At 36.1% G+C, this 24,495-nt stretch overlaps 1 protein-coding gene across 4 annotated transcripts in view; it reads left to right on the forward strand.

The window, feature by feature from the left end:
- The window catches only part of cdh18a (cadherin 18, type 2a), a 336,613-nt gene that overhangs the window by 175,786 nt on the left and 136,332 nt on the right, over positions 1 to 24,495 (forward strand). The window lies entirely within an intron of this gene.

The following is a 24,495-nucleotide window of genomic DNA, read 5'->3' on the forward strand; positions in this document are numbered from 1 at the left end:
ACCTGAGCTTAATCTGTCTTAACCGATAACATGTTGTACCACTGACTCAGTGGCTATATACATGTCTTTGTTTGGTAGAATGTCAAGTACAACACATTTAGGCATTGATTACTTTACTAATAGAATGCTTATTTTCCTGTGGTAGTACAACTGCTGATATCAAATACACATTTTAATTATGTATTACTACACTGATAATTATGTATACTGTATGTAATTAAACAGAACAATAATTCTGTTAGTGTTATACAGTATTGTGACAAACAATATTTTATATGAAGATTCCTATATTAATTTTATTTAATGAAATTGTTGCTAGTACAATTTCCATATTGTATGATGTTTAGGAAAGTGCTGTTGAGTTAATATACATTTAATACTGTACCGATTTGTTTGACTATCACATGCACCTCTGATACTTTAATGATTCACTGCACTATCTGGCAGTTTTACAGAGCAGTGCAGTCCTTCATTAGATTATTAGAAAAAAATAAAAAGTCTTTTCCGGGATATAGCTAGAATCAATCTAGAGATTTATTCGGGAATATAATGACTGACACCTTGCACATTCTAGATAGCACTTTTCTCAGACATGCAGACTAGGTCTGGTGTTTTTAATTTGCCCTTGTGTGCTTTTCCCTTCAAATAAAGCACCCATTCAGGGTGTAGTCCCACCTTGGTCTCTGTGCTTCCAGAACAGGCTCCAGGTTACCTTGACTCTTACCAGAAATAAATAGCTTTCTGGAAATACAGTAAATAGAAAATATGAATAGATAGATTTATGTTTTCCTATTCTTGAAAACCTAAATAATATGCCATAAATCAACAGTTTTCCATGCTTGCTTATAGGTGCAACAGTAGATTTTTCTTAATTTTCAAAGAAATAAACACCTATGTAAAGTATGTGAAGTGGTCCAATGTGGACAGGAGAGTTGCCATCTTGCCTGAACCTGCTGTCCTCATTATATGTTGAACAACTCAGTGAAGCTGCTGATCTTGCCATCATCAACACTTTTAAAATTATGTTGTCCAGTTTTATCCTGGTTTTGAAAGATTATATTTTTTAGGTTAATTTACTTTCTAGTCAAAATATCAGATTTAAGCGAAAAAAGTTAGCAGTGGGTAGCTTAGCTGGCCTATTAATAAGTTCCAAAGTCAAGTCATATGAAGTTAAGGTTAGTATGTTGGTTGTGTTTAACTGCCACGTTGGTTATAGTGGTCAGGGTTGTTTACCACAGTAAAACTGGCAAACACACGCACATGTTTACAATTATGGTTATTTAATCACGCTCTCCCAAAACATCTGCTTCCCTCAAAACAAAAACCACAACTCTGTCTAAAATCACACTCTTACATGAAGCATTAACCCCACTGGTTTCCTATCAATCCAAAAGGACCAAAGAGCATGGAGTCAATTGCTGCGAAAAAAAAAATGAAACCCAGGAGTAATATACAGTAGTATGCATAGCCATTGGGTCATATGAAAAACCCATCAGCTTGTCCAAGTTTCTAAGCGATATAACTTCAGACTATTGGTAATAAATATTAGTATAATCATTGGTAATATTAGGTTGCAGTGGAGTTTAAAAATTAAGCCTAGATACTATCATATAACTATATTAGTCAAGAACATACATTAGGAAGATGGCTGTGGAATGGTTGCTTCTTGACTGCCACAAGCTTGTGCCATGGATCCATCTTTTATTCCACTGGTTTGTGATTCACTTTGCCCAATGGAAATAATCATTTTGGTGATTCCTATTTTCTAGAGTGCCAATTTGTTTCATCTAATTTTGAAACAGTTTAGGATTTTGTCCTTCTCAAATACATTTTATTGTTATATGTCTTGTATTTTATGGAAAGGATGGAAATGACAACCTTTAATAGACAATAAAACAACGTTCAACACTCTATGCCTGCTCAAGGAACATAGATATATTTTAGACATATCAGTTGATTCACATATTTACTTTTTCTTTGATCACATGTGGTCAAGTTATCCTGAAAAATTGTTGACCCATCCACCTAGTGAACAGCAATTACAGGTTGTTGAGGCAAACCTCATTCACTCACCACAGTCCAAATACTCTCTAGAGATTTATGCTGGCATGTTTCTCCTTGAAACAGTAACACTCACCCAGTAATAGCATTTTTCTATCTACAGAGTTTACTATCCTCAGCCTCTTCTTCAAAATTTAACGCTACATATTTTTTCTTAAACCTGGAAACTAAAAAACACTTTTATTTAAGCATGTTGTATTACTGTATGAGAAATAATTCAGCAGACACATATTCAGTTTATAGATTTGTTAAGAACTGTCAGAAAATACTGGTGATAAGTGGTAATGCTGAAAAGTAATGAAAGTTTTGTCTAATTTGCCTTCAAAGGAATTAATACTCATAATGTAATGTACAGGTGGGTAGCTGCGTCAGCATGCGTAGGCTGCAAAGGAACAAGTAATAGGTTTATTCCATGCTGAAAAAAAGAAGAAAGAGAACACAACGTTTCGGCCGTGGAGCCTTCTTCAGGTGTGAGAGAGACAGGGCAGTAGGCAAAGGTAAAGTAGCGGGAGAACAAAGGTTGGGAGGGAGGAGGAGTGAGAGGCGGGAGCAGGGGACAGAAAGAGAGGCCAATCAAGAGGTGTGAAGTCAGAATGGGTGCAGAGAGGTGTGAAATGAAACTTCCAATGAATGGAGAAAATTTAAAAGAACAGTAATCTGTCGTTAAGGGAAGGGAGAATGTGTGATCCTAACTGCAGAATAATTTTAGTTTCGGTGGTCTTTCTGATGTATGAGTTCGGAAAACCGTCTTTGAGAACACAGACGGAGAGATTAGTGTGGTCGTGGCCGTCAGAGGTGAAATGAGAAACAATGGGCTTGGAGAGATCTTTAATCTTCACAGCCCTGACGTGTTCTCTGAAGCGGTCTCCGAGTCTCCTTCCTGTTTCTCCAATGTAGATGACTGGGCATTTACTGCAAGAGATACAGTAAATAAGGTTGCTGGAGGTACAAGATGCTGTCTGGGTGATCCGGAATTGTCCTGAGGGGCCTTGAATGAGTGTGGTGGTGGCTGTGTACTTGCAGGTGATACAGCGAGCTCTGTTGCAAGGGAAAGTGCCTGGTGTGGATGGTTGTTGAGGGCGGTCAAGGGAGCTGTGAACAAGGAGGTTACGCAGATTAGGTGGTTGGCGATATGAGATGATAGGGCGATCAGAAAAGAGGGCCCCAATGGAGGGATCATCCTGTAGGATGGAAAAATTCTGGTTAATGGTCCTGGGGATAGGAAGTGTGTTAGGGTGGTAAGGAAGCACCAAGGGAATGCGGTTGTTACGGCGGGAGTTCCTGATCGGGTTGATGGTCCGGGGGGTGTTTTTGGCTCGGGCAAGGGCCCTGTCAATCACACTGCTGGGATATCCTCTGTTGATAAAAAATGAGTACATTTCGAGGGCTTGGTTTTCGAAGTCGATGTCGTCGCTGCATAGTCTTCGTAACCTAAGGAACTGTGAAAAAGGAAGAGAGTTTTTAGTGTGGTTGGGGTGAAATGAGCTGTACAGGAGGTAGCTGTGTGAATCCGTGGGTTTGTAATAAACTGAAGTGGAAAGTCGGGGGTAGTTGATAGACAAGTGGATGTCTAGAAACGGAAGAGTGGTGGAAGATATGTGAACTGTATATTTGAGGGACAGGTGGAAGTTGGTGAAATGGTGCAGGAAGAACTCGAGCTGATCGTTGGAGCATGTGGCGGCACCGACGCAATCATCAATATATCGTTTGTAGAGGTCAGGGACATAGCCAGTGTAGGAGGCGAAGAAGCGTTCTTCTACCCAGCCGACAAAAATGTTGGCATAGCTGGGTCCCATTCTGGTGCCCATGGCAACTCCACTGACCTGTTGGTAAAAAAGATTATTGAAAGAGAATGCGTTCAGTGTGAGGACCAATTCTGCAAGGCGTACCAGGGTGTGGGTGGGTGGATCAAGCACTGTGCGTTTGTCCAGCGTGTGCTTGAGTGCTGTAAGGCCGTCATTATGGGGAATGACGGTGTACAGAGATGTGATGTCCATGGTAAAAATGTGACATTCGGTACCCTGAAATTGGAAATCATTGAAAAGTTGGAGCGCGTGGTTGGTGTCTTTGATGTATGAGGGAAGATCTTCAACCAGCGGTCTCATGAGGCTGTCGAGAAAGGCTGAGATGTAAGTAGTTGGACAGTTACATGCTGATACGAGTTACATGCTGGACGCCCCATCGTATCAGCATGTAACTGTCCAACTACTTACATCTCAGCCTTTCTCGACAGCCTCATGAGACCGCTGGTACGAGTTACATGCTGGACGCCCCATCGTATCAGCATGTAACTGTCCAACTACTTACATCTCAGCCTTTCTCGACAGCCTCATGAGACCGCTGGTTGAAGATCTTCCCTCATACATCAAAGACACCAACCACGCGCTCCAACTTTTCAATGATTTCCAATTTCAGGGTACCGAATGTCACATTTTTACCATGGACATCACATCTCTGTACACCGTCATTCCCCATAATGACGGCCTTACAGCACTCAAGCACACGCTGGACAAACGCACAGTGCTTGATCCACCCACCCACACCCTGGTACGCCTTGCAGAATTGGTCCTCACACTGAACGCATTCTCTTTCAATAATCTTTTTTACCAACAGGTCAGTGGAGTTGCCATGGGCACCAGAATGGGACCCAGCTATGCCAACATTTTTGTCGGCTGGGTAGAAGAACGCTTCTTCGCCTCCTACACTGGCTATGTCCCTGACCTCTACAAACGATATATTGATGATTGCGTCGGTGCCGCCACATGCTCCAACGATCAGCTCGAGTTCTTCCTGCACCATTTCACCAACTTCCACCCGTCCCTCAAATATACAGTTCACATATCTTCCACCACTCTTCCGTTTCTAGACATCCACTTGTCTATCAACTACCCCCGACTTTCCACTTCAGTTTATTACAAACCCACGGATTCACACAGCTACCTCCTGTACAGCTCATTTCACCCCAACCACACTAAAAACTCTCTTCCTTTTTCACAGTTCCTTAGGTTACGAAGACTATGCAGCGACGACATCGACTTCGAGAACCAAGCCCTCGAAATGTACTCATTTTTTATCAACAGAGGATATCCCAGCAGTGTGATTGACAGGGCCCTTGCCCGAGCCAAAAACACCCCCCGGACCATCAACCCGATCAGGAACTCCCGCCGTAACAACCGCATTCCCTTGGTGCTTCCTTACCACCCTAACACACTTCCTATCCCCAGGACCATTAACCAGAATTTTTCCATCCTACAGGATGATCCCTCCATTGGGGCCCTCTTTTCTGATCGCCCTATCATCTCATATCGCCGACCACCTAATCTGCGTAACCTCCTTGTTCACAGCTCCCTTGACCGCCCTCAACAACCATCCACACCAGGCACTTTCCCTTGCAACAGAGCTCGCTGTATCACCTGCAAGTACACAGCCACCACCACACTCATTCAAGGCCCCTCAGGACAATTCCGGATCACCCAGACAGCATCTTGTACCTCCAGCAACCTTATTTACTGTATCTCTTGCAGTAAATGCCCAGTCATCTACATTGGAGAAACAGGAAGGAGACTCGGAGACCGCTTCAGAGAACACGTCAGGGCTGTGAAGATTAAAGATCTCTCCAAGCCCATTGTTTCTCATTTCACCTCTGACGGCCACGACCACACTAATCTCTCCGTCTGTGTTCTCAAAGACGGTTTTCCGAACTCATACATCAGAAAGACCACCGAAACTAAAATTATTCTGCAGTTAGGATCACACATTCTCCCTTCCCTTAACGACAGATTACTGTTCTTTTAAATTTTCTCCATTCATTGGAAGTTTCATTTCACACCTCTCTGCACCCATTCTGACTTCACACCTCTTGATTGGCCTCTCTTTCTGTCCCCTGCTCCCGCCTCTCACTCCTCCTCCCTCCCAACCTTTGTTCTCCCGCTACTTTACCTTTGCCTACTGCCCTGTCTCTCTCACACCTGAAGAAGGCTCCACGGCCGAAACGTTGTGTTCTCTTTCTTCTTTTTTTCAGCATGGAATAAACCTATAATGTAATGTAGTCTTGTGTATGTCAGTAGACAAGCTGCATTGTGCATTGCTATAAATCAGAAACTGCAGGGTCATACAGAGGTGCAGCAGATTTCAAACATTTGTTTAAAGGTCCTTGTAATAGTTAACTAGTATAGAATGAAGATTCATGTGTAATAGACATTACTCACTCTGCAGATTATTTTTGTTCTGGGGCTGGGGGCCAGTGCAGATTTTGAGAACGGGACAACAAAAAGAATGGGTGTCATTAAATGGACCATGCTCCTGGTTTTATAAAAAAAAAACATACATTTAACATTGTATCCTGCCTTGCATCCATTGTCCACGTTTGGCTCAAGTTCATTCAGACCCTGTATTAAACTAGTGTTTGTTGAAAATGGATGGTTGTTTAATATATGGAGCATAAAATCTTTTTAATTGGATTTATTATAACGATGCACTCTGTTTTGAAGAAGTGTTGCTTAGTTATCAGCAGGATATATAAGACTTAATATTAAAGGGAATTCTAAAAAGGAGAAGTTTATGTAAAGCTAAAATAAAAAGCTGCTTTTGTTTAACCTAGAGTTTAATTAATTTGATGCTCTTAGGATCTAAATCCCCTTTATGCATCTCATTACTGGATTTACTTAATTTTAAAAAGGTGTTAGCAGTGACTTTTCAAAACTACAGTCATACACTGTCAAGTAGAATGCCAAAAAAGTCTGAATCATGATTCATGCTCTATATCATGATTTACATATGCTATGAAGATTAAATTTAAAATTGTGATCTTCTTAAACTCCAATTGTGTTAAAATTGTCAGCTTGCTCTCAATAAATCTTACTGTGGTCATGTAATTGGTTCCTAGTGTTGATCACAAAAAAAATTATTAACCATTATTTTACTTTAAACAATTAAAGAATTAAAAAATACAGTGTAACCCATTCAGCTCATTCAAAACTTATTTGAATTGATTAAATATATTTTTTTTCAATAGCAGAATGGAGGTTTTTTTAACATTGTAATTTTCACTTTATAAATCAAAAATCAGCAGGGAATTGCAGCTTATTGCTTTTTTCTTTATTATACCATCCAGAAAACATCTCAAATAATGTTACTCATGGAGTATTTACGTTTAGATAGATCCCTCCTATACAACTGGACCTATTTTCTTTTTTCCATGCTGTTCAGTTCACAGCAAGAAGAGGTTTTCAATTTCTGAAAAATAATTCTGAAAATTTCTGAAAGTGGATGTGCTACTCATCAACTGTACCTGTTAGTTTAACATTAAAGTTCAGAGCAAATGTGAATTGTTCCCATATGAACCTCATTTTTACCAATAATTAAATACAATATGATTACATTGGCTTGTCAGTTTTCAAAATAAATAAAAAAAACTTCTGCTTACATTAGGCAAAACCAAATGGCATTTATTTAATATGGATGCTTACTTTTGAGTTTTTTTCTGCACATTTTTTTATATACCAGAGATTACTGAAAATCATAGTGCATTGTATAAAAATGCTCCCCAATTTTTATCTGTTTTTCCAAAAGGGAATTTTCCAATGTCGTTGTATAAATTGCAATGCAATAATCAAAAGGGCTACTCTTAATCATCCTCATTCAGGAAACAAATTAAAGCTAGTTAAGAGAGACAATTGCTTGTACAATTCTGTTCGTTGTCTATGTGTTGAAATATCTATGTGGTCTGTGCTATATTGGAAAAACATAAGGAGACCTTAAAACAAGAAAAACACAAAAGTGTTGTAAGAAACAAGAATAAGAAATATCTGGTAGCTTGACATTTTATTCACATGGTCACAACACCTGTTCCTTATGATATACTGTATGGGCACTGAGGCAGTAAAAGCCTGTAGGGGTGGAGATTGGGACAAATCTCCACTAAGCCTGGTGGATGGATTTTTTTAGGTACAATGGCCCAACAGGCCAGAATGACTTTTTTTCTAGCCTTTTTTTGTCTTGATTTCTCTAGGATCATAAAATATTATTGTAGTTAATTAGTGTTGATTTAATCATTCAATAATTTGTATGGTTATGCTGTTTTAACTGTGATTTGCATGATTGATTTTGTTAGGAAGGTCATGTGATTTGCAAGTTTATATGGGGAGGAGAATATCTTAGCTACATATGCACACTGAAGAAGGCTGAACACCGAAACCCATTTGCTCTTACAATAAAAAGAAAACAAATGATTGTAAGTGCTACCCTTTTTATCATTTTCAGTAATTTTGGTCATCCAGCAGCCATTGTAAATAACAATGAAGTTGAGCACATTCTTAATCAAACTTCTATACTACACATACCAGATTTATTCCTAACTATATATATGTATTCATAGAAATGTATCTTTAAACTCTAAAGAACGTTTTAAGTATAAAGCAAATGTTATATTAGATACTTAATAAAAGCAACTGATCCTGCAGATTTTTGAAGAAGTTGCTAAGCCATGTCCCTCTAAGATAGTGATCTCTGAAAAATATTACCTACCTGTGTTATTCATATAAAAACATAAACCATTTTTTAGTGAACCTCACTCTGTCCTCAAATCAAAATCTCAAATTGTATACACATTTATACAATAGCAATGCTTCAGCAAACAGTAACATTATTATTGTTACTGTTATTGGAAGTGGCTATTAAGGTGTCTTAAGAATCTGGAGACAATGGTTAAAACTTGGCTCAAGTCAACATTTGCAGTTTTCTGTAACTTCAAATCAAAAAAGGAACTGAGGTATTTGCTGAGTTGAATTATTTCTGTGACAAACTGATCAAAGGGATCATTTGGTTTTCCTTGATTAATTAAGTTCTGGGTAAATGATTTAGGTTCATCAACAGCCAAGAAACAGAGGATAAAGCAGGCAGGTAGGCAGAGAGAAAGAGAAGAAAGAGAGAAGGACATGGTACAAATAAATATTTGAACCTTTTTAAGAGAGCTTGTCATTCTGGTATTTTAAGGAAACTGATTGCTTGTTTAGAAAATCACTAGGTTTAAAATGTCCTCTCCTGGTTAGAGAATGCATTTCTAGGATACAGAGACAAGTTTCCCACTCACTTTAATATAGTGTAGCACCCAGATTTATATAAAGAGAGATTTTTTACTATACGTCATATTCTATAAACAGTCTAGTGTTTTTTTGGTTTGTCAGGGCATAGGCCTCCAAAATGCCCTGTTTGTAAATTGTAAGCTTGTATGTTTATATTTGTTGTTTAGTGTATCGTTGTCAATTTTAATAAATATTTGTTTAATCCAGTCTGCCTGATTTATTACTCTTTTCACCAAAACTGCGCTAGACAAAAAAGCACTCAGGTGCCTCTAATTATACCAACTGCTCACGTATATTCTGGGAAATCTTTAAAATAGGAGGGTTATGATTATTTATTTTACTTATATCCTATAAGGATATCAAATAATATATACTATAATAATCCTGCTCAATTTATTTCAGCATTCTATATTTTCGTAATCCCTATTTGTAACAATGAAAATAACTTTAAAATTCACAATTAATTTTCAAGCTGAATTTTAGTCTCTTCCTTGGCATTTCATTTCCAGTCCTTCCATTCTACAAGGTTTATAACACTAAGCAATTCTTTATAGATTTTCATCAATAACTTCTGACACTCAATCATGAATTTCCAGAACAATAAACATGATATACAGTATAATCATGATTCTGACTTTCCATCTTTTCAGTATTGTAAGCAATTGTTCTATTTTTGATTAGATCTTTCAGTGTGGTCATTAAATCTATAACTCTCAAAACTAAATTAAAAAAGTGGAGAGAAATAAAAATAACCGGTAACCAGTGTTTTGATTTCTGGATTCTTAAGTCTATGAGAAAATGCAGTAAGATTGGTGATTGTTACCTGTTTGTTTTCCTATAACATGGAATCTAAGAATTTATTTTTTACTGGAAACATCATAATAAAATTAGATTATAGAGTAATATTTTAGTTAATGTTTTTATTGCGAAAGAGAAAATTATTACATTAGCTTAAACTGGAAACTTTTCACTAAATATATACATTTTGTTTCTTCTTGTACTTTCACAATTTTACAATGAACAATTATCAACTCTATTTACCACTATGGTGAATTCAGTCAATATACCATTGGCTGGTGAACAACCAGCAAAATGACGACTGTAAATGCAGTCACATATCTCACATATCTAGTGTTGAGAATTTCACTTTATGAGTTACAAAGTATCTTACAGGAGAATTAGAAGGAACCATAAGACAAGTGAATCTATAATTAACAGCACTTTGAAATAGTTAGATTGTAAAACACAGATTACTTGGTTGACTCAAGCATATCCTACCCACTCATAGGCTGCTATTGGAGAATCCCAGAACCATTCTTTTAACAATATAGGTTGATGCTCAGGCCAGTGACAGAAACATTATTGTCATGTTAAAATATTAAAGATTTTCACCATTTGATTGCAACAAAAACAGGCTTATCTGTGGATATATACAATGAACTTGAAGTCCTAATTTATGTAATTTCTTGATCTTAGATGTCATCTTTTGATAACCTGCTTGTTCACGTATAGCTTTTTACACTTTTTAAAAAAATATTTTATTTAGTTGAAAGGGTACAAATGATAAGGACACACTTAGCCTGTTTGGCAGTTAGTAATTAATTAATGTTATCCTAGCACCTCATCCAGCTATGTCTTTAAAGAAGTTAGCTTTAACAACAAGGCTGGTAGCTTGTCTCATACTTTACAAACCTTTGGGTAGAAAAGTAATAGGTATTCTCTGGTTCTCTGTTCAAGAAAATAACGTTTGAGTTTCTTCAGTCTATATAAATATATTTAAATATTCAATATTAAGTGTATTAAAATGTGCACAGTAAAGAGATTAAATGATTAAATTTTTTTCCAACTTTTTCCGACTGCCCCTGTCAGTCATTTTGGCCAGCCAATCACATACCGTGGGACGCCGCAGTGGCTTGTGGGTAGTTGCATGCGGTACGGGTTTGTACCATGCATTTTGAATGGCTGCATCTGTAAATTCATTTTGTTATGTAATCTCTTCTAGTCTAGCATTTCACAGTTTATATTGTAGAGTAGATTTCTCCTACCTGTTTGTAGAAACTTAATTTGCCAGGGATTTAAAAAACCTAAATCCTTTGGATGTTTATTTGGTACTTCTACTGTGCTAACTAATACTCCTAGTTTGGTATGATCTGCAAACTAGGACTAGTTTAATACCTATATTAAACGTGGCACTGCGGTGGCAGTGGCGTGGCGTAGCGCCGGCACTCTGGCTAAGGATCTGTGCCTGTGGCTGGAATGTTGCCAATTCAAATCCCGCGGCCGGCAGAGGAATCTTACTCCGTTGGGCTCCTGAGCAAGGCCCTTAACCCCAACTGCTCCAGGGGCACTGTACAATGGCTGACCCTGTGCTCTGGCCCCAAGCTTCTCTCCCTGTCTGTGTCTCATGGAGAGCAAGCTGGGGTATGTGAAAAGAGGAATTCCTAATGCAAGAAATTGTATATGGCTAATAAAGTGATCTTATCTTATATTAAAATCTAGATCATTGATATACACTGAGAAGATCAGTGGTCCTAGTAGAGCTCCCTGAGGTATGCCATTAATTACATCACCTCAACTTGAGTATTCACCTATTATCTGTACCATCTGTTTTCTAATTACAGTAATAACCAACTCTCAATCTAAACATTTGTGTTTCCCTGAAGGATTACTATGTGTAACTTGACTTTTAATCAATAACTTTATCAAAATCCCTTTGCAAATCTAAATACACTATCATATGCCTTACGTGCATTAATTCAGGGAATTTAGTTCAGGGACATGGAGAGTCAAAGCCTATCCCTATCTCCATAGGAATAGCACAAATACACTCATCCTGACAATAGGATAGAGAAGAAAAGGAGGCCACAACACAAAGAATAGTGTCACAAAGCAGTTCCTTCCAGGCCCTATGCGAACGACGCGATCCAGAACAGTGAAGATACACGAGGGAGAAAGTCATGCAGGAAAGGGTCAGGATACAGGGGGGTTTGTCCAAGGTGAGCTGGTGTCCTGGGGAAGTGAGTCCGGGCGAACAAACAAAGCCAAAGTCCAAACGGGGCATCCAAACAGAAGAGAAGAGTCCAAAGCCAGGAGATCCATCCAGGGTTTAAAACCATGAGCCGGGTCGGGACCTGCGGGGCAGGGGATCAGGAACAGAAAGTTAAAACCATAACGGAGCCAGACGCAGCAGGACCCCGGGCTCTCACGATGCAGAAATCAATAAGGAACCAGGAGTGAGGTCCGCATCTGGCTTTTAAGGGGGAGCGGGATAGGGAACAGGTGCAGACTATGGGAGGGAACGAGGAAGGGCTGGAGCGCCCTTAAGAGGAGGGGTTAGCGATCTTGACAAATAGATCATCATTATTATCCATACTCTTCTATTCTTCTGAAACTCTGGTATGAGAGGATGCCTCTTTGAAATTAGTTTTGCAACCAGATTCTGTCCAGATAATCTCATCTCTGAGTACCAGAGTCTAAGCTTTATTAAAGAAGAGAGATTTGTAAATGTCATTTAGTGTGGAATCTACAGGCTAAAACTCTCTCCTAGGTCTGTGATGTCTTTGTGTAGAATATTTAAACCAGTTCCAATTCATTCATGGGCATACATTTATTCAGGAAACAGATTTATTCTTGGTGCAGATCAATTTTTTGTTTATTAGGACACATATTCTCTTTTTATGGCATTTTAAGGTTTCTTATATATTTAGATTATAAGGTAGAATATTGGATTTATGTCTAAAGAAATCAGGGCTGTGAAACTTACTGAAATGTAAATATTTATAGTTGTGTAATTTATTGCACATTTTAATATTTACATGTCTATGTACCTGACTCTTATTACTCTACTATAAAGATGTGATGTAGAATAAAATACAATGTGATGCATAGCACTTGGTATTTCCTGATTTGGTGGTGAGATTATTAATCTTTATAATTTTCTGGAACAGCATGTTGGTGTCAGAAAAATATTTTTATAGCGATTGAATTACCCCCCACTTTTAGTAATTTTGTAACAGCCACATATTATTACAGTATTTTATGGCTTCTAGCTGAATTTAAGAAGAAATAGCACAACCAAAAAAAAAAAGGATTTATCATGTACCTTGCTTCTACAATGCAAAAACACATAAATTAGTAACTATATAAACATAAATATAATATTTAATATTAACTTATGTTATGCAGTGCTTATTTGATATATTTCTGCATTTTCAGAAGAATTATTTTACTAATAAGCATAAAACTTATGGGGAAATCCACCAAGCTATTCATTTACAATTTTCAAAAACTACATGAAAAATTTAAATAAACACCTCAAGTGTACTTAAAAACCCCTATGAGGACAGTTTCCATTTGCATTTAGCTCAAGACATGCTCTTTTCCTTTTATAAAATTACATTTATCATGCTGCTGTAAATTGCTATATGCATTTACACCATCTTTCAATCAGATGTCAACAGCATACTATCTTATTTATTTTAGTCAAAAGGATTCTTTCTTATTTTGAAGGAATGTCAGAATTAACATCAGTGGCCCAGTTAATCTTGCTACAGTTCAATGAATAATTATTCAAAGTATATTACTTTGAATATAATGTTGAAGTTGCTGTCAGGTTTAGCATACAGTATATATTTACATGTTGGATATGTGGCAACACTTAGTTAAACTGTTGTATTGAGATTATAATAATATTGTTATGCTTAGTTTTCATTTCTGCATTTAATAGGTTGCTCAGCAACTTGATTCCTAATTTTATTTCCTCAGTCATTATATTGTCACCACATCATGTTACTGGGTCTTCATAGAATACACATTGTAAATTTAAGATGTAGACCTTTGTTTAAAAACAGATGAGGCACATCTAATTTAAAACAATGGTTTAAATCTTTATACGTTCAGTAAACGGAGCAATTAAGAAGTGTTGAACAGCACAAAGATTCCGAGATGAAATTAGAATAGTTAAATACAAATGGAAATTGGATAAATACACACACTGGTTAACTTAACAACAAGAATGTCTTTCATCCCCCCTAAATTATCAATGCTTATAATAACTACAATAGCATGGTTTCCTAGTTTTTCTACTGTATGTCACAGAGACTAGATAGATCACTGGCTCAACACACCACAAGCATCAAAATAGTATAAATATGCAACAATATGCAACATTCTCATGAAATCTAATAATGAGATATCTCCCTTTTTGACTGACAAATGCATATTTCTGATTCTATTAAACATTTACAATGAAACATATTGTTGAAGGTAAGGATTCACTCATTAGATTTGAACAGCACATAAATGTATTTTGGAAAAAAAATCTTTTGCAAGAGAACAGTATCAAAATAAGGAAAAACAAGGTGAATCAAAGGGCAAATCTTGGAGGATGAACCCACAGAATTAATGATTTATTTCATAAAATATCTTTTAGTTTTTAGATGGTATGAAAAGGTACACAATTAAAGATGATACAGAAATCATAACTGCTATGAACAGTTGTCTACCTTTACTTCACTTATCAAAAATAGATTAAAGATAAAACATAACAAATCCACTACTCCTACTGGCACAAACATGTTCAGTCAAAAATGTTTGTCCGACATACACCACAACTGACAGCTTCAATCCAGTAATTTCACTTGATTATAAAGGCCAGTTGCCCTCAATAGCTCTAGTGAATAGGTCATGTCAATTTGCTAGTAGTGATGTGTGTTAACTGTTATTGGAAAATTACTGTTCAATTAATTTTATAAATTGACCACTGCAAGACAGAAATTATCTATTTAAAGCAATTACGATAATAAGATATGAAGACACAAAAGAAGTTGCAAATATCTTAACTGTACTGTTACTCAGACATGAGGGTATATCCATGGCCCCTACAAAGAAATTAATTGAAATACAGTACCTTGTTAACGAGAGGATGTTTCTGAAAGGGATTTACTACACATCCTTACAAATAAGTTGATGTGCATAATTATACCAATTGAAAATGAAAACAGAATTTCATTGGAATAAAGGGAAAATTGCAATTGCTCAATGTTATGTAAATACTGTATAATGAAATTTAAAGTATTCTTATTACCTTGTTCCTTTGAAAAGGATAGCTGAAAGAAAGGCAGCAAATCAGTGTGACAGTTATTTTTTTAACAGTGAAAAGGATGTGTACAGTATATACAGTATAGTGTATATCTTACAAGGAATTAGAAGTTGTAAGATGGTTCTGTTTTCTAAGCATTATGATATAGCTAGGTCTAATTAATCTGCCTAGCCATAATTCACTGCAACTTCATGCTTTTAAAATCCACCAAAAATAAAAGGCATGTAAGATATTTTTGTAAAAAATGCAGGTCTACATATTAAACATATTAAACAAATGTATAAATACAAGGCCATACCAAATACCTCTAATAAAGCTAGTAAATTACAACTACTTTAGACAGAATTGGTCACACTTGTGTAAACCCTTTGTAGTTTTAAAAATTAGTAGATTATTGGGAAGTAGCTAGAAGTATAAATGTGGCAAAGACTGTTGTAATGAACCTAATTCAGTTTCATTAGGTTCTTCCCTTGTTTGTGGCCAGTTCTTCCCACTGTGGTCAAAACCGTAAATGTAGATTCTTGTAGTAATTCTGTAATAACTGTAAATTCTTGTAGTGTAAATGGTCAAGTATCACACTTAGTGAACATTAATAATTAGATTTATTATTATGGAGCAAAGAGAGTGTGTCCCTTAGAATGGTGGACATATCTGCTGTATATCCAACTTAACAGGAATATCCCCTATTATTAGGGATAGGTACCACCCCTGAAAAACGTACCACGGTATACCGTGGTACACATGCATGTACCACAATACATACTGTGGTATACCACAAACTATTTTGCATGTTTAAATATGGGGACTCTCTTAGTTTGATTTAATGTTTAGTAAAGCATACTGACTTGTATACAAAATAAAGTAATGAAAATTATGTTGTTTTGTTGTTTTATTGGAACCAAATAATTAGAAATAACACTGAACGGTGTAACAGAATAATTTAACAACATGCAGATTTTTGTCAGTCATTAAATGCTTAAATCTTTTTTCACAAGGTATTGGAGGTAAAATTTTGCTTAGCAAGATAACAATGTAAAATTCAATATATGGCGGGTGCTTGTAAGTTAAAACATTTTTTCTTTACAATAAAGTTGACATTCGGAACCTTATGAAACATGTTTAGCATGTTCGATTGTCCTGGACTGTTTCATCTTAAACTTCAAAGAGTTCTCAATACTTGCTTAAAACATTGCTGAGACATGCTGCCACCGGTACATTTGACTGTCATGTCACAGTGTCAACAAACTGCCTTCCTAAATTCTTTAATTCGATTTACGTTTTTTAAGCCCCAAATCCTTCCAAACATCAGATTTGGCCCTTGTGTTTTTGACAATCTCATACTCCGCCATTTATTTTGACAGGGAATGCCCATATCGATGAAAGTCAAAGTCGTTCTGAACCAATCAGATAAGATTATTTCTGCGTCATTTCTGAAATCACGTCATATTTCTAAACTTACTAGCCAATGATATGCGGGAAATACCTTTAGTATGACTTTTTTTTACTCACTTTTAAAGTTGACTACATTTTTATTGCAGTCATTTTGTTCTTTGAATCAAATTTCATTTTATGAATGTAAACAGTAGAAAATCTTTGTTAAAATCGAACAAATTAAACTGCTGACGGAAATTGCCAGAAATTACCATGTACCTGTATAGTCTAAAACATCCTGCGGTACGTACCGTGTGACTAAAGAACCGCAGTTTACCTGTATACCGGTTTTACTGTGCACCTCTACTTATTATGGTGATGGGCTATATTCTGTGATGGATCAGCAGTCCTAAAAGGCTATGGGTTTAGAACTGTTTCACTGAAAAGAACATCATTCAGTGCAACACCATCAAATTGAAAAGTTTGATTAAATGATCAGGTCTCTGTGGATGATACTGTACACAAAAAAGATTGGTAGTTAATGGTACTCTTTGCATTTCTTCAGCGCTGAGAGGTAAAGCTAATTCTGCATTGCTATTCTTGGATGTCTTTTTCACAAAAATCTCATAAAGACTCTTTGTCCATGGTTTCTTTTCCAGATTACAATATACAGTAGCAAGGCACCATGATGGAGAGCTTACTCTTTGTTGTGTGGGTATCAATGTCTATGCATGTGAAATGGAATTGATGGTACTCAAAAATGTAATTAATCTTTGAAGCATTATTTGCCCACTTTTAGGATTTATCCCAATTTGAAAGTGATATTGTTTTGTGTCATTATTTTGAACACCACATGCCCATGATAATTTCTTATGGCGATATTCACTGGTACTGACCTGATCCTGCTTAGTCAGGGGATTTCTTTGCATACCATTTTTTTAACAAGCTAATTCATAATGTACAGGAATGTGTAAGTCATTCACTGAGTATAGACCTTTAACCTTTAGAGTTTTCATGGTGGTGGTCATCTTTATAGAATGTGTCATTACAGTCGAGCCTCGTGGGCAGGTGATGTGAAGGGTTTATGTATGATCATGATGTAGTGTGTGCACAGATTGTGAGACTAATGCACTAGAGCACTTGACTAGCAGGCCTACTCTGGATCTCCTGCTGTCTTTTTCTATAGCTGTTTCAAAGATCCCGGACTTAGCCTCAGCTGCTGCTGTTTCCTTTTCCTGGCACAGGGAATTTAAGCTGGCTCCCAACTAGGCATTTTTGTGTGCAGTAGTAGCAGCAGCAGCATTCTTTTCTTATTCTTTAATATGGAATCTTTCTAACTGGCTACAATTTTTGTTATGTCTTGGTAGCTACTGTGTTACTCAAGGGTGTTTTTTATCTCACTGATTTTGTGGATGTGTAAGTATTATTGACTGAACTGGAGCAGTGAGATTCATTTTCAAGCAAGCACTCAATTAGAAGATTTCAGTTTCTTTAACCAGGTTTCTTCCTGTAGATTTTCTTCTACACTGGTCCATGTTAAGTGAAATATTTTTTCTGTAAATGTGACTCTCTACAACAACTCTAACATTAAAATTTTCTTTGTTCATAACCTATGTTTTTTTTTATTTTTACTGTACTTAGCTCTTTCACTTTCATATTTTAAAAATGCCTTTGTGTTACATTTAATATCTGTTCAGGCCTGGGACAATTCTGAGTCTACTGACACTAATCTGGAACCTTAGTGTCAGTTTTCTGAGTAATTTTTTGAAGTAATTTTCCATCATATTACAAAGCTTGTAGCACTATAAAAATAAATTCATAGTTCGTTACCTGTGGCAGATATAAAGAATGACAGGCTGTGGACCATATTGGCTGATGTCCTACTTTCCCTTTTGTCAGGACTGCACCAGTGTGGTGATAGCTGAGTCCTGTTATGGTTTCAAGATTCTGGTATAGGTGTAGCAGCCAGGATAGGGTCCATGTCCTGATCTTAACTGCTTTGTCTAGAGCCATGATTCATATACTTTTTTGGCAAGTTGTCCTCATTTTGATTATCACCAAACTCCCATGCCCCTTTCTACATTTATTTAAATAAATGTAACCCTTTGCACAAATACTTACATTATTGTTCATTTACAATTTATTTTGTAGTATATTTAATTTGATATTTAATAACAGATTTTGTGACATTTTGCTGTATAGCTTCTAATACATTTTGTATATATATCATAACATTTGTATTATTGTTCATGATCAACTAACTGACATGTGTTCTACTCACCTAATTGTTAAATAAATATCATGTATTATAAAATACACATAAACATCAACATGAAGTAAATAAAAATGAATATAAAATAGTGGATATGAATATTTTAATTGTATAATGTACTGTACTTGTGATAATGTTATAGTGGAAATTCTTCAAATTTGGAAAACAAATCTAATAAATACGTGACTTTACTGCAGTACACAGAATTACTTTTTTCCATTTTTTAAGATAAAACATAAGTGTAAGCAAATATAAGTGATTTGAATTGAACTAATTTAATGAGAGATGATACTGCTTTTCTTTCACAAGCTCAGAAAATTTAGGTTTGAAGGAGGAGAGAGTCACACAAGTCACTTTCTATATTCAGACAATTGTGCTAATTTGTTTTTTATACAGTTATGTTTTAAAAAATATTCACAATGGTTAGTAGAAGAAATAAGAATGATAAAGCCCAATACTTCTTTGTCAGCTTTTTAACAGGGATGTTTTTTTTTACCAAGAACTCTTTCAGACTTATTGTAGTTCAGACTTTAGTTCAAAGGTCTGTTCTTGCAAAGGGATTGGCAACAAACCATCAATCTTGAATGGATTTCACACAGAATCAGAATTATCCAAGGTGGCATTTGGAAAAATAGTTCAGGTGGGTAGCTGCATCAGTATGCGTAGGCTGCAAAGGAACAAGTAAGAGGTTTATTCCATGCTGAAAAGAGAAGAAGGAAAACCCAATGTTTCAGCTGTGGAGCCTTCTTCGGGTGTGTGTATTTTGGAAAAATAGTGCATGAAGTTTTTAGCCAGACAGTACAAATGTGACTTCATTTTGTTCTAGTAGTTCAGGTGGGTAGCTATGTCGGCATGCATAGGCTGCAAAGGAATAAGTAATAGGTTTCTTCCATGCTGAAAAGAGAAGAAAGGAAACACAATGTTTTAGCCATGGAGCCTTCTTTGGGTGGGAGAACAAAAGCTGGGAGTGAGGAGGAGCGAGAGCCGGGAGCAGGGGACAGAAAGAATGGCCAATCAGGAAGTGTGAAGTCAGAAAAGGTGAAGAGAATTGTGAAATGAAACCTACCTTTATTTTGTTCTTATGATCCTTGCAAAGCTGATCAAGATCTTTCTCTTCAGAAAGAGTGACTTCTGCACTGTTGCCGGCACTGCTAATTCATTATCATGTATTGGTATGTATTTAATGGCAGTTATTTTTTTTTTTCCTGGTTAACTGTGCTTAGCTAGACTATGTATATGAATCATATCTAGAAAAAGAACATGACCGACAAATACTGATAGATCTGTCACTTCAAAGAATTGTTAAAAAAATAACACTTACAGATGTGATTTGTATAGATCATATATAGGTAGGGCTGGTAAACATCTGGAAATACAATTTCTTTCATTTTACATGGGAGTTTTTGTTACTGGAAACCCCTGTTGTTGAGGAAACCATATTAAATTACTTATTAAGGGGTTAGACTTGTAAATCTCAAAATAGCCCCCATTTTTTTGTCAATACATACCCAGTTATATACAATATACAATAATTACATTACCAAGCTGATCCAACACATCTAGGATTGTGAACACCTAGCAAACTACAGACTTTCTCACTCGTAACAGACTTGGGACATTTACAGTAACTGTACATACAAAAGAGTTTTCTCCTATGTAACCGGAGACTTCGTTTCCAGGTCACCTGGTATTTGTGAGGTATGCACATGTACACACAAATAAGCAAACATTTCACTATCTAAACAAAGGCAATAAATCTGATTTCAAATGTAAACAAACTTTACCTAGTCTGGAATTCAGGGGATAGCTTTGCTTGTAAAGTAAGGCTGTTCATGTGTTTTCAAAATTAAACATTATTTCAGAATAAAAATAACATTTTTTTGTTTTATAAGTAAAATTAATTAGAAGAATGCAGCTGAATTGATGTTTAACTCAAGTCTTTCAAATAAATGCCTTGTTTTGATTTCTCACTGACAAAATTTAGGAACCTGTAGGATATAACAGCAGGCATAACAGCAGGGGCTGGTTTAGCAGTGCCCACTCCAGGGTTGCGCATGTGTGGATTAATTGGAAAGAAGATACCATTAAGAGGGCGCAGACTTTTTCTTTAAAATATTTTTGTATATAGAAGGGGTTATAGCAGTGTAGAGTAGGAGCTGTCTACAACAATTGATTTTTTCAAATCAATTAATGTATATACTCTTGTACAATAGTTTCATGTGTTTTTTTTTCCTTTAGTTAGTTTGTATTGTTCACAGTTTTTTTTTTTTTCGGGGGGGTGGTTGGACTTTGGGAACACAGTTCCTCACAATAAACACCTTTGGACTTCTTTGCAGTTGTGGTTGTGCTGTCATTATTTCTGCAACCCATTTACACCTCTAAATCTTTGAAGGACGAGACTGTGACACCCTGCTTGTTGAAATTTTAATATGAAAAATTCAATGATGATGCACTAATGTTTTTTTCAGCAGGACATATAGTATGTTGCACCCAACAGTTATCCAACATCCCCCACAGTGCAGGTCAGTAGAAAATTGCCAAAGCTAACATTGAACTTTCAAAGTTGTTATTGGCCTAACAGTGATAGATAGATCCGTCATCTGGCACAGGATTTGAATACTTAAGTAACTGTAATCAGGTGATAAGGTAGTGGCACATTTTTCAAGAGTAATGTCCTCACGCAGGTTGGTAGTTAGATCCCTGCTGCTAGCTGCAGTACTCCTGTCCTGTGAGTACTCTGGAATACCTCTGTAAACTCCCCCCCCCCCCCACCAACCATGTTTTTTTCTACATAAGAGCAGTAAACCTGAAGTAACAGAGTTTTTAAATGCCTGTAGTTTTGTTTTGTGATGTCACTGCTTCCTTTAGTGTTTATATTTGCTTTGTCAGAGACGAGTGCTGAACTCCGTTAGTACAATGTCTTTAGTCGCTGTCTGGTGTGATTCCAGCATAGTTCAATTGTAATGTTAGACATTATGATGTTATGTCATGTTTTAATGTGTTATCTATAGTTTATTAAAAAATGTTAACCCGCTGAATGTAATATGAGGCAAGGAGTTAGATGCAGCTGAAGTACTTCTGTCCTGTGGATACCTCTGGAAATCTTCCCATGGATTTTTCTACGTTTTTGGAAAATAAACGGGGAATCCCATGTGAATTCCTTCTGTAAGCACAGGTTTACACAATGATGACCTTTCCGTTTTTCCTGCATATTAATCTACAAACTGCTTTCTAATTGTTTTGTTTTTTTGCTCTGAATGCGAAAAGTAGATGGTGCATCTGACAAATATTAATTGCTCATTTTAAATGTCATGAAACTGTGCAAGGGTCTGAATACTTATGCCCATAAAAAAAGAATTATTAAAAAAACTAATGTGCAAGAAACAGAACAATACTTAAAAAGTACTATGGAATGGCATCCAACCTGAACACTCTCTGAACATTCAATGACCACAATGACCACACCTAATACATTTCAAAGAACACAGAAATATTTGAAAATCTAAGACTGTTTAATAGATATTTATCCACATTCTACACTCTAAACTGATGCTGAAGCAGGCGATATTTGATCCCTATGTAAGCATGGAAATGTAAATACAAAGAAAAGGTGAGTTTGATTTCCAAATCAAGACTGTGAATGTCTGCTAGCAGAGAGGATCTGAACAGCAGAAGGTTACACCCTACTCAATTTAGATAAAGGTCTGTTAAAGTCTGGCCTATTATTTACAGCCTCAGTCAATAGATACTATGACTTAGTATGAAGACTCCAAGACAAATTATCTTTTAAAAGCAACTCCCCTCAGAGTGGGAAAGGTGGAGCAAGGTGTCTTATATACAGTATCACAATACTAAGATGGTAAATCAATGCCAGTTAATGCCTATCATCTATTTTGTTCTAAACTATATTCATGTAAATTATATAACACAAAATATTCTTTCATATTCCATATTGATATACAATTATTTTCTGTTTTCTGTTTTTGTAAATAAAACGTACATTGTATATATGAATCCCTTAGTCCTACTATTATTTCAAACAAGTGTTTTCAAGTTACAGCTCCATTGTTTTATCTCCTACACAGACTTCAGTGTGCCATTAATCAAGGCTCAGCACACTCTGCTGCAGCCAACCTCTTTATTCAGCATACAATGTGATCTGACTCCAAGAAACCACAAAGTGAACACTAGGCATCAATAAAAAATGGATTAACAAAAGCATATGCTCAGGCTCCCTCAGCTGGTCAAGGTTTCAGGTGTAACATATTATGGAGGATTTCTTTTCTTAGTAATCATTATTAAATTATATTAAATGATTACTAAAATTATTACTAATGATTACCAAAATCACAATTGGAATCAAATTGACATGGTAATTGTTTTCCTATAGTTACCTAAAAATAAACCAATACTAATGACCATAAGAACAACTCACTATAACGATGTCACAAAAGTTAGAAGAAATGCGAACATCAAATACATGACTGAACAAGTGTTATTTTGGTATCTAAGTATATCACTGAGTGTTAACTTCAGCTTTCTGGCTAAATGCCAATGTGAGCTTGTGAAACCAAGCATTCATGTATTTCCCTCTTAATTCAATTGGTGAAAGAATTTCTCACTTCTCCACTTGATCTGCTTTATGGAGGGGCCACTGGTGCAAAACAGATGCCACTTCACAACCAAGTGGGTGCTTCTGAATATCTTTTGTGATGAAAACTGCTATATACTGCAAACACAAGGAATAAATAAAACTAATAAATGCAAATTATTTATAGTTCATAGATATTAGAACATTTGCCAAAAGAATAGTTTCATAATTTATAATAAAATATTGTATCTGTGCAAGCATATTTTGCTAAATTATCATTTTTTTATATACTGTATGTGGAATTATTGTAAAAATGTGACCTAATCTTGGCTTTAATCCAAAGGAAACAATTTAAACTAGTTAAAACACAGGGAAAAAAACATTTCTTTGTACAATCCATAATATGTCTCTCACAGCCCTATGTACAGTATACAGAGCCTGGGTCATTTATCTGCTTTCATGCCACACACCCACCAAACCAGCAGCTTGAAATGAAGTTCATTGAACTGCATAATCTTTTTTTCATGATTTGTTATCCAATCTTTTCTGTGTTTTCCTCTGCTGTAAGAGAACCCCACTACAACCATTCATTCTCATTGATTTTAACAGGCCCCAGCACAGTAACTGTTTTGAGGTTCTAATTTGAATGTGTAAACTAACAGCAGCTGCTGAAAGCAACTACAAATATCTGTAGTTATACATTCAACAACACTTCCCTATTTTTTATTCTTACTGCTTCCTTTATTTTGATTTTCCTGGAGGTTTTATAGTAGCTTTGAAAGAAGTTATAGGATTTTCCATGCATCGATTTAACACCCTCGATAATGCGTCTCCAAAATTTCTCACTCTCAGAAAGATAGCCAGTATCTAGCCTTACTAAAGGTAAACACAACATCTGACCAAAATACCACCAATACATTGTGTAGCCACAAATAATCTCTTTACTTTTATGTGGAACCTCAGGAAATTACATTTTATATCCAATTTGTATTCAGTGTCATGTTCTCCTGGTACTGAC

This window comes from Lepisosteus oculatus, chromosome 6 (assembly GCF_040954835.1).
Source record: "Lepisosteus oculatus isolate fLepOcu1 chromosome 6, fLepOcu1.hap2, whole genome shotgun sequence".
Taxonomy (NCBI): Eukaryota; Metazoa; Chordata; class Actinopteri; order Semionotiformes; family Lepisosteidae; genus Lepisosteus; species Lepisosteus oculatus.